Consider the following 11319-nt stretch of genomic DNA (forward strand, 5'->3'; position numbering starts at 1 on the left):
CCCAGCATCTCGAGAACAGCAGGGCCAGCTGTGTTCTCCGAGTCCAGACCCAGCATCTCGAGAACAGCAGGGCCAGCTGTGTGCTCCGAGTCCAGGCCCAGCACCTCGAGAACAGCTGTGTAGGTGCGTTCCCAGCACCCTGAATGGAGGGACGTGGAGGAGAAGGGATTATGGTGGCCGTGCCCCACAGGCGTGCTTTCCTTTTCTCTGTCTCTGTCTCTCCCCCCCACTTTCTGTCCCTCTCTGGCCAGTATATGTACCCTCTGCCCCTCCCCCCAGTGGCTTGTTCCAGGTTAATAGAGAGGAGGTGACAGAGCCGATTGGAATCCAGCTCGGTTGGCTCCCTCTGTGCGGTGCTGGCCTGCTGCCGCGTGTTCCGTGCTCTGCGATCACTCGCAGCAGTGAGCGTGTGTCAGACAGCGCTCCAGCTCCAGGTCTTCAGCCCCCAGCCTGCCCTTCTGCTTTCCGTGGTCTCTGACTTGGGGTTCTGCCTGTCACCTTACTGTAATGCTACTGAAACACAGGAGCGTTCATTTTGTACGAGTGTTCTTATGTGTGCTGGGAGGAGATACACGTGTGTGCATACGCGTAATGTATGTTTGTCTATAAAACTATTCCTGGTCTTGTAGAAAGCGTACTTGTTATTGTACAAATCAGCAACACAGAAAGTATGGAAACTAAAGAACAAACACCCCGTGGAGATCAGCAGTTGTGAAGATTTCGGCTACCGTGCTTGGAAACATCTACGTATTTATAATACACACACACTCATACACAAACGGTACCAGCTCGACAGTGATCGTGAAGTAGCCGTGTACTAGCTCTGTGTCCTGGCTCCGGGCAGGGCGGCTCTATGCCTTCTGTCACTGGTTTCTCACATTAAAGCCCTTTGAGGTATGCAACGCTGCCCAGTTCTGCTCTGAAGGGTACCGACAGTTAGAGCAGTGAGGTGATTTGCCCAAGGTCAAGTAGTGCTGAGGTCGCCCGTGGTGGGAGCGTGGGTGGGCTGCCGTGGCAGGGTTTCAGCTGGCCGCACCGCAGGTACCTAAGTTAACATCTCTTCTTCGGGGAAGAAGCGAGGAGTGCCGTCTTACCGGGGAGAGTGGCCCTGAAGCCACAGCCCGCGCGCCGGCCAGTGCGTTCTGTGCAGCCGCGGAGAATGGCCTGAAGACCAAGCTCGTACTGCTGTGCCGCGTGTAACATTAGGTTGTTGGGAGAGTCGTAAGTATTCTTCTGTTTTTCTGTGCAGAACTGCGTCATGACTTTCCCGGCAGCCCAACAGCTATGACGGTGCGTAAGCGCGAGTACGCCATGCATGCTTTCCTACGGCTCGCTCCTTGGATTTCCGGAGGCGTTTATTCTGTAACAATAAGTCATAATTTACACAATCTTCAATCACGTTCTCACCCACCAGTGGTGGTGCCTGCACTGTTAACGAGGCTGCCTTCCCGTTGACTGTCCAGACTCCTGTGCACGCTGTCTTCCTCAACCTGTCCCTTGCTGGCGCACATGGAGCCTTGTGCTGTTTGAAATCACACAGGAGCGAACATCTCACGCCCTCCTGGTTTTGGCTTGTTCTGGAGCCACTCTGGAGTTAGGGAGCCCAAGTTTGCGTGTGCTTGGTCTGCCGCTTTCGCAGTGCGGGATTTTGGCAAGTCGCTTCAGCTCTCCATCCTGCAGGCTCCGTCTGTAAAGCAGGAAACGGCAGAAGCCATCGCTTGGCCATTACCCCAGGATTAAGGCAGTCCCAGCGGAGAAGGGGTGTAGGGTCGTCCCTGGGATGTGAGAGGGGCTCGTGAATGCTTTAGGGACCGTGTCAGTGGCACTGGCTGCAGTTGTCACTTGAGGTTCAGGGATTGCTGCTGTGGATACCGTGAAGAGGACACCGCCTTGAGGGGTCACCCCTGCCCCTATGAGGCCGTCAGCACAGAGTCTGTACTTCCTGAGATGCGGACATGCCCTCGGGGCCGAGGGAGTGTCTGTGCTCATTCGCCTGTTTGGGCCCTTTTCCTTTTTAGTTTTAGCCCAGTAATTCCTTACTGTCTTGACAGTGGTTTGAAGCCTTTAGAAGTGTTTCTGTTTGCTTCTTTTTAACGGTCTTACTTGACTTTTTGGGTTATTTTACTACAAAGATTGAACCAAAAATACTAGTCTACTATTACTGGAAAGGGGGGGGGGTCACTCGGACTTTTCCTTTTAAATCAGTACTGGTCTCTAATCATTTTTTCTTTTTCTTTTTTTAATTGCCAGAGACAGAGAAGGAGAAAAAGAGGGAGCACCCCCTCCCCCATGAGGCATGGTCACACAGCAGTCTCTTCTCCTCCATTTCTCTGTCCCGTTGGGACTCTGCACAGGCCAGCAGGGCCCAGACTTGAACCGTGTTTGTCCAGGTGGGATCTAGACCCCTTAAGCACTAGGCTGTGGGGCCAGCCTTGCTCTCTAACCCCTAATACTTGGCAGTCACGGAAGGTGACTCGAGCGGCGCCGTGGGAACTAGACATGGGGCTGCGTTTGGAGTGACTGGGCCTGGGCTAGGGCTCTGGCCTCCCAGGTAGCTGAGGTGCCAGGATGTTGGCTCGCCCTACCTCATAGGCACGCCAGCGGGGCCCACTCCCGTTACAGCGCAGTTACGGAGGGCCACACCTGCAGCACGTTAGATGCCTTCAGAGGGGCTGCGGCCCTGACAGCTCCTCGGCCGGCACTACCGCCATGTGCAGCAGATGACTCCCTGTGGGAGGCTGCCTTGCACAGGAGGGTGTTCAGCAGTGTACACGCCTCTCCCCATAGGAGGGTGTTCGGCAGCGTACACGCCGCTTGCACGCCTCTCCCCGCAGGAGGGTGTTCGGCAGTGTACACGCCTCTCCCCACAGGAGGGTGTTCGGCAGTGTACACGCCTCTCCCCACAGGAGGGTGTTCGGCAGCGTACACGCCTCTCCCTCCCAGAAGCAGTTTCACCCCCGCAGTCGTGAGGCTAAAAATGTCTCCAGACTTTGCCTGATGTCCCTGGGGCTGGGGGTGGGGCGCAGGGTGCAGAACGGCCCCAGCTGAGAATCTGCTGTGGAGTAGGCAGCCCAGACCTGCACCCGAGGGTCCCAGACCTCAGGAGCATCAGCACCCCCCGGAGGGCCTAGTCAGAGGACAGCGCTGAGCCCCGCCCTCCCAGCCTCTGACTCCTGCCCTGGGGAGGGGGAGCGCGTCCAGCTTGTCCCACTCCAGGGGGTGCTGAGCCTGCTCTGAGGACCCTGCTTTTGAGAGCCGCTGGTGTCGAGAAAAAGCGTGGCTCGGAAATGAGGGGACTGCAGTGCCGACGTGGCCCCTGATGGCAGCTGGGTGGCGCGGGTGAGGCGCCGTGCTCCTCCTCCTTCGGTCAGAGCAGGGTGGGCCGACGTCGCTCTCGGCCCCACGTTTACCTGTGACGCCCTCCAGAGTGCGGGTGTGGCCCACCCAGGCCTGTTCCGGTAGCCAGAGGCACGTGCTCCTTCCCCTCCCTTTTCTCGCTCTTATTCAGTATGTGCCTTGAGGCCTAAGGAAGAGGTAAGGGTCAGAAAAGAACCGCGTGCTGAGCGTCCACGCTGTGAGAAAGCATCTTTGGGAGAGCTGCGGCCCCACGTGGAGTCAGCCACCTAACGAGAGGCAGCACCGGGGCAGCGCCCACGGGAAGGGCTTCCTCGTCTGTCTCGAGCCTGTGGTTTCTACCGTGGTTCTACTGTGGGTGCTGGGCCTTTTTGTAAGAAGGAATACAGACAACGCTGCACACCTCATGGGATGGAACGCAAACAGAACTCTTGGAAACTAAAGCAGTGCTATTTTGGATGGGAAAAACACTTATCTCGTACATTCTAGGAGGAAATCAAAAATAGGGGCGGCCTGATGATCAGAAATGGAACGTGAGGAAGAAAAACTCGCTTTCTGAGGCGACGAACCACATTTATCCTATGCAGGATGTCTTAGATCACCACTCTCTTAGGCGTACCCCGCCTTTCTTTACATTAGCCCCGCCTTCCCTCTAGCTCCTCCAGTCAGAACAGATGCTGAGCGATGCCTCCCTCCTGCCACACAGCAGCTGGGAAGGGACCGCGTGGTCAGCACTGGTCTCTAGACCCCAGGCCTTAGGTGTTCAAAACCTAGGAGCCCTGTTGGCTTCGAGGGCCACATGGGTGCCTTCAGATCCTGCGCGGTCTGCTCTCAGATGTACATCATTCTACTCCTTGGTGTCCCCACCTTCAAAATGAAATAGCTTCATCCCTGCCTCGCCAGGAGATGCTTGAAATTCCCGCAGTAATCATTCAGCCGTTTCCCACTTCTGAAGGCCCTCGCTCGACTAGTCCTCAGAAATTCCCTTCCTCCCTTGCTTGCTTTCCTTTTGAAAGAGTTACTTGTTTGATTTCATTAACAGTAATAATAACAATAATAATTATTGTTTTTTAAAATTGCTATAGGGCACGTGAGCTCACCAGAGAGACAGAGAGAGAGAAGAGAGAGAGACAAAATGAGAAAGCAAGCCACCAGGTCTGGCTCAGATCAAACTGTGATCAGTCATGTGGGAGTCCAGCAACTTAGCCGCCTGTGGGACCCCTCACTTGGTTTCTTGAAACACACGTAGCATGCCAAAACCTTGGAATCTGTTTATTCTTTCAATTCTTAGTCCATTTGGTTTATTGATTTGTTTGTTTATTCATTCCTTCCACTTCCCTAGCCTCCGTGGAAAAGACAGATATGCCAAAGCATCCTTGGAGTAATTAGATCTCTCCTTCATCTTCGCCGTGTTGTGCCAGCTCGTGTGGGTTGGCTCTATTTATGCCTCTAGTGGGTTTGGTTTGTGACTTCCAAGCACAGTTACATTGGAAAGAAAGGCATGACATGGGTGAGTTTGTGAAGGCTAGGAAATTAGGGTTAATTATGGGACCTACCTCAGAACGGCAGAGCCTCAGGGAGCTCAGAAAGCCTGTGAATCAGATGTGTCATTTTTCCTCTTTAGGAGACCCACGAGTGACACAGTTGGAGAGAATTCAGAGGAGCATTAAGGACTAGATGTTCTGGAAAAGAGGCACCCCCCCCCAAACCCAGCACCAAATTTCAAGATGATTTGACCTAAGACTAAGCAATTATTTTTATTTATTTTTTTTTGGGGGGGGAGAGGTTTTTGCTATAGGGCTCGTGCGCTCGCCAGAAAGACAGAGAGAGAAGGAGAGACAGAAAGTGAGATATTACCCCCCGTGGGGATGGCCACGCAGCAATCCCTTCTCCTCTATTCTCTTGGGATCTTGGGCATGCACACGCACGCGCCCGGCATGAGTTTAAGTCACCGGGCCTGGGACTCGAACTATGGTCAACTACATGGGAGTCCAGCTACATAGCCATTATGCTAACTGCTGGTCCCAGAAGACTAAGCAATTCTTAATCATTGGAAGGATTTTCACAAATGAAGAGGATGTGAATGAGGCAGAAGCAAAAACGAGCCAGATCAGAAAGAACTTATTAATCAGTTCACTGCAACACGTAATAAACTATGTTTAGCTATTTTAAAGCTATTTTAGAGACGTTATTGAAAACTTGGAGAAGACAAGATTGTCCCGTGCTCTTTCAGGGTCACTCAAGGCATTCGTCTAGCAGCATACGGCATTCTTAGAGAAGGTGACTATTTGACTTACTTCTTTTTTTTTAAACTTTTTTTTTTTTAAGCAGCATCTCACTGTGTGATCATCTTGTCTCAGCCTCCCAGCTGGGACTCCACAGACTTACTTCTTTTTTTTTTTTTAGCCAGGCCCTGGCTTTTTTTAGCCAGGCAACCTCAAACTTGTGATCCTCCTGCCTTGGCCTCCCAGAGTTCTGGGCCCTTCCCTTCGATCTGCGTCCCGGGCCCTTCCCTTTGATAGTACTGGGAATCCCACTCAGCTTCCGCATGATCTCAGCCTGCGGAGTGCAGCATCTCAGCATGTATGCAGCAGAGCTGGGCCTTTACTTTTAATTAGTGTCCAGACTCTGTAAAGTTACAAGTGAACAACTGATAAGTTACAAATGGTTTTTGTCTGGTAGAGAGCTAAGTGGTTTCTGTTTAGTAGAAAAGATAATAACAAAAGTTATGTTTCCTTGCTGTGGGGGACACTAACCAGTTTTGTATCTAACTTTGCAAGATTATTACAGCATTCTTTTCTTCCAAAGATTACACATATGTTTCTTTTCTTTTACTTTTTAAACATGAACTTTACTGTGTATATTTTGGGTTTATAAAATGATGTTGTGAAATGCATACAGAGATAAACATAGCTCCATGTAGATGAACAAGTATCATCTCACACTGTTCCGTTGCTTTTGTATGATAAGAGGAGCTAAAGTCTATTTCACAAATGTTTTTAAAATCTATGTTCTTTTATGTGTAGAAAAGCAACTTTTTGTTTCATAGATCCTTTGGTGCCATCATCTGGCTTGGCAAATAAGGCAGCCGGTTCCCACATGGCCAACCACACGGTTTGAGGCCTGGACCTGCAGTCTGGAAAACAAGCTCGTGCGTGTGCCTGCGAGGCCCGGATCCCCGGTGGAGGGAGTAACGGACAAGAAGTTGTGGCGCCATGGCCCTGCCACACGGGGGGAGGTGCCCTGCTGTCTCCCACCCCTTCTCGCCCCAGTGAGCGCATACACCCTCTGGCAAAATTTAGAAAGAAAAGCATAGCTCTTTTGTATTTTGCTTGTTTGTTTCATTTATTTCTGCTCTCACCCTTCCTCTCCTTTCCTTGTGCTGTGCTGGTTTTACGTTTGGTGTGTGCTTGCTTTTCTGGCCCCTGAGCTGCATCGCTAGGTTATTTGAAACCTTTCCGCTTCTTGGATGTGTGTGTTCCTTGTGTTACCCTTGAATTGGCCTTACCATCCTGCTGGCTCCTTTATTAGTGAGTTAAATCCGCCTTTGACATGCTGTATAGTTGGATGAGAGTTACATTTTTAGCTTTTTAAAAATTAGACTTTGAGCCCACAAACATCTTGGATGGTGTAGACTGTTGCCCGGAAGTAGGAGTTTGACTAAATGACTTTGAGGTCCTTTCAGCCCAGCATTTTCATAGTTCTGGTTGCTTTCTAAATTCTCCAGTCACATGGATAGTAAATTCCACTTACGGGTTATCTAATTGTACTCACGACTGAAAAAAGACTTAAACATGCCCGCCTTGCCAGGCTTGTCGTGGCACAAGGCGGAGAGGGACCGCCTTTCACGGTCACTCCAGTACTGTTGCCGACTCAGGTGGGCGTACAGCATACAGAACACCGGCCCACGCGCTACCTGTCCTCCTCGTTTCGGAGGAGGGAGCAGGACAGGACTCATCGCCTCTCAGAGGTGAATAGCCAGGGACTCCGGCAGGTCAAGTGACTTGCCAGGACATTCAGCAGGGAAGGAATGGGGCTGAGACACGGCCCCGGGGTTCACGCGTGAGCCTCCTTCAGCCGCATCGTGGAGCCAAGTTTCTAGGGGACGTGGATAAGGACAGTGAGTTGAAGTGAGGAAGAACAACTAGCTCCCAGAGCAGGTAGGAGCCCTGTGCCGCGGCTGCGCCTCAGCGTGTGGCTTCCATTGTGTGCTGCCACGCCAGCTCCCTGAGAGCGTGGGTTCTGTTCCCGACTGTGCAGGAGACCTGAGCTGGTCTGATCTTCCTTGGCCTCAGGGATGAGGCAGTGCTAGACATGGGGCAGGTGCCAGCAGGCGTTTCTTGACTGCGTGTGTATTTTGCTTGACACGCCTTTATCTTCTGGCTTCTCCCTATTCCTGGAAAGGCTTTCTTGGCAAATTTCAGTGTGTCAGGGTGACCCTGGAGCAGCTGCACGCGTTCGTTTCAAAGGATAATCTGCCCTATTATTCAATGCTTGCTCCAGAAAGAGCATGCTGACTTGATCCAATCTCATCTTTCTCTGAGATCTAAGTCCACAAACCATCGATTAATTAACTCAGCAGATGGGTGACCCTGCTGCCAGGCTCTGGGGTCACGCGGGGAGGACGAGGCAAGGTGCGGCGAGGCCCTTCCTTGCATGGGTTTACACGTCCTTTGGGTTAGGGATGTGCTGGTGCCCTCAGGGTTTCTGTTGAAATCGCCCAGCCCTTGCTATGCTTTATTAGCTCACCAAACGATCCAACAGAGAAAGACCACCTCTAAGACTTGCCCAAAACCAGCAGCTTCTCTGTCCGCTGCTGCCAGCCGGGCCCACACTCCACCTCCTCAGGCTCGGACTCCGGCAACAGCGTCTGACCGGTCTCCTTGCTTCATCCTTGTTTCAAAAATGATAGCCAGGCTGTGTAACTCCCCTGCCTAAAGCTTCCTGGTGGCCCTGGCTTGTAAAGCCCTGCTTGCCTATCCGGCCTCCTTCCCCCTCCACCTCGCACACCCAGGGAGGGGGAAGGACACCACGCCTGTCTCCTGCCACCCCGCCTTTGTACAAGCTGCCTCCTCTGCGGAGCGAGCTGTCCTTGATATTTGCACGACTGGTCTCTTCTTGTCATTCACATCCCAGCTAATGTCACCACGATAGAGGGGATGTGGTCACCTACCCTAAATTCTCCGGCCCCACCCACTCTCCGGCCCATAGCCCCATTTTGTAATCTTTTAAAAGTTCATTTTTCACCGGGCTTCCTGCATTAGACCCTCACCACCAGGAGCCGGAGCACCGGCCATGACTGCTGTCCGCAGCGTGCAGACCGTCTGCAGGGAGGAGCGCTCTGAGCTCTGCTTGTGAACGAAAAGTCACTCTCGTAACTGCTCCGGGAGTGCTTATCTTATGGAAGAGACTCATGGAGACTGGGACGCAGAAATAATTACTACTCTTTTGAGCAGTGGTAAATTAAAAAATACCGGGTTGCCAGAAAAGTCATGACGTGTTTCTCTATGTTTTCCTATGCAAAAATGCATCATGACTTCCAGCAACCCAATATATTACAATTTTGTTTGCTTTATGGTAGAATGGTTCTTTTTGGTAGCTTTCAGTTTAAGTGGAATTCTTTTTTTTTTTTTTTTTGAGAGGCTTTTGCTATAGGGTGCTTGTTTGTTTCATTTATTTCTGCTCTCACCCTTCCTCTCCTTTCCTTGTGCTGTGCTGGTTTTACGTTTGGTGTGTGCTTGCTTTTCTGGCCCCTGAGCTGCATCGCTAGGTTATTTGAAACCTTTCCGCTTCTTGGATGTGTGTGTTCCTTGTGTTACCCTTGAATTGGCCTTACCATCCTGCTGGCTCCTTTATTAGTGAGTTAAATCCGCCTTTGACATGCTGTATAGTTGGATGAGAGTTACATTTTTAGCTTTTTAAAAATTAGACTTTGAGCCCACAAACATCTTGGATGGTGTAGACTGTTGCCCGGAAGTAGGAGTTTGACTAAATGACTTTGAGGTCCTTTCAGCCCAGCATTTTCATAGTTCTGGTTGCTTTCTAAATTCTCCAGTCACATGGATAGTAAATTCCACTTACGGGTTATCTAATTGTACTCACGACTGAAAAAAGACTTAAACATGCCCGCCTTGCCAGGCTTGTCGTGGCACAAGGCGGAGAGGGACCGCCTTTCACGGTCACTCCAGTACTGTTGCCGACTCAGGTGGGCGTACAGCATACAGAACACCGGCCCACGCGCTACCTGTCCTCCTCGTTTCGGAGGAGGGAGCAGGACAGGACTCATCGCCTCTCAGAGGTGAATAGCCAGGGACTCCGGCAGGTCAAGTGACTTGCCAGGACATTCAGCAGGGAAGGAATGGGGCTGAGACACGGCCCCGGGGTTCACGCGTGAGCCTCCTTCAGCCGCATCGTGGAGCCAAGTTTCTAGGGGACGTGGATAAGGACAGTGAGTTGAAGTGAGGAAGAACAACTAGCTCCCAGAGCAGGTAGGAGCCCTGTGCCGCGGCTGCGCCTCAGCGTGTGGCTTCCATTGTGTGCTGCCACGCCAGCTCCCTGAGAGCGTGGGTTCTGTTCCCGACTGTGCAGGAGACCTGAGCTGGTCTGATCTTCCTTGGCCTCAGGGATGAGGCAGTGCTAGACATGGGGCAGGTGCCAGCAGGCGTTTCTTGACTGCGTGTGTATTTTGCTTGACACGCCTTTATCTTCTGGCTTCTCCCTATTCCTGGAAAGGCTTTCTTGGCAAATTTCAGTGTGTCAGGGTGACCCTGGAGCAGCTGCACGCGTTCGTTTCAAAGGATAATCTGCCCTATTATTCAATGCTTGCTCCAGAAAGAGCATGCTGACTTGATCCAATCTCATCTTTCTCTGAGATCTAAGTCCACAAACCATCGATTAATTAACTCAGCAGATGGGTGACCCTGCTGCCAGGCTCTGGGGTCACGCGGGGAGGACGAGGCAAGGTGCGGCGAGGCCCTTCCTTGCATGGGTTTACACGTCCTTTGGGTTAGGGATGTGCTGGTGCCCTCAGGGTTTCTGTTGAAATCGCCCAGCCCTTGCTATGCTTTATTAGCTCACCAAACGATCCAACAGAGAAAGACCACCTCTAAGACTTGCCCAAAACCAGCAGCTTCTCTGTCCGCTGCTGCCAGCCGGGCCCACACTCCACCTCCTCAGGCTCGGACTCCGGCAACAGCGTCTGACCGGTCTCCTTGCTTCATCCTTGTTTCAAAAATGATAGCCAGGCTGTGTAACTCCCCTGCCTAAAGCTTCCCGGTGGCCCTGGCTTGTAAAGCCCTGCTTGCCTATCCGGCCTCCTTCCCCCTCCACCTCGCACACCCAGGGAGGGGGAAGGACACCACGCCTGTCTCCTGCCACCCCGCCTTTGTACAAGCTGCCTCCTCTGCGGAGCGAGCTGTCCTTGATATTTGCACGACTGGTCTCTTCTTGTCATTCACATCCCAGCTAATGTCACCACGATAGAGGGGATGTGGTCACCTACCCTAAATTCTCCGGCCCCACCCACTCTCCGGCCCATAGCCCCATTTTGTAATCTTTTAAAAGTTCATTTTTCACCGGGCTTCCTGCATTAGACCCTCACCACCAGGAGCCGGAGCACCGGCCATGACTGCTGTCCGCAGCGTGCAGACCGTCTGCAGGGAGGAGCGCTCTGAGCTCTGCTTGTGAACGAAAAGTCACTCTCGTAACTGCTCCGGGAGTGCTTATCTTATGGAAGAGACTCATGGAGACTGGGACGCAGAAATAATTACTACTCTTTTGAGCAGTGGTAAATTAAAAAATACCGGGTTGCCAGAAAAGTCATGACGTGTTTCTCTATGTTTTCCTATGCAAAAATGCATCATGACTTCCAGCAACCCAATATATTACAATTTTGTTTGCTTTATGGTAGAATGGTTCTTTTTGGTAGCTCCCAGTTTAAGTGGAATTCTTTTTTTTTTTTTTTTT

At 51.7% G+C, this 11319-nt stretch overlaps 1 long non-coding RNA gene across 2 annotated transcripts in view; it reads left to right on the forward strand.

Moving 5' to 3' along the window:
- Window positions 1–11319, forward strand: part of LOC106736154 (uncharacterized) — a 15822-nt gene that overhangs the window by 2632 nt on the left and 1871 nt on the right. Inside the window, exons 2-6 of one of the 2 annotated variants that reach the window (XR_001371252.2) lie at window positions 1250–1290; window positions 2251–2390; window positions 4697–4864; window positions 5588–5634; window positions 6404–6625. This is a non-coding gene — a long non-coding RNA (uncharacterized LOC106736154). Of the gene's footprint in view, window positions 1–1249; window positions 1291–2250; window positions 2391–4696; window positions 4865–5587; window positions 5635–6403; window positions 8321–11319 lie in introns of those variants that run through there. The other variant, XR_003551315.1, reaches the window with a different exon arrangement.

This window comes from Tupaia chinensis, unplaced genomic scaffold (assembly GCF_000334495.1).
Source record: "Tupaia chinensis unplaced genomic scaffold, TupChi_1.0 Scaffold000671_1, whole genome shotgun sequence".
In the NCBI taxonomy this organism is placed as follows: Eukaryota; Metazoa; Chordata; class Mammalia; order Scandentia; family Tupaiidae; genus Tupaia; species Tupaia belangeri.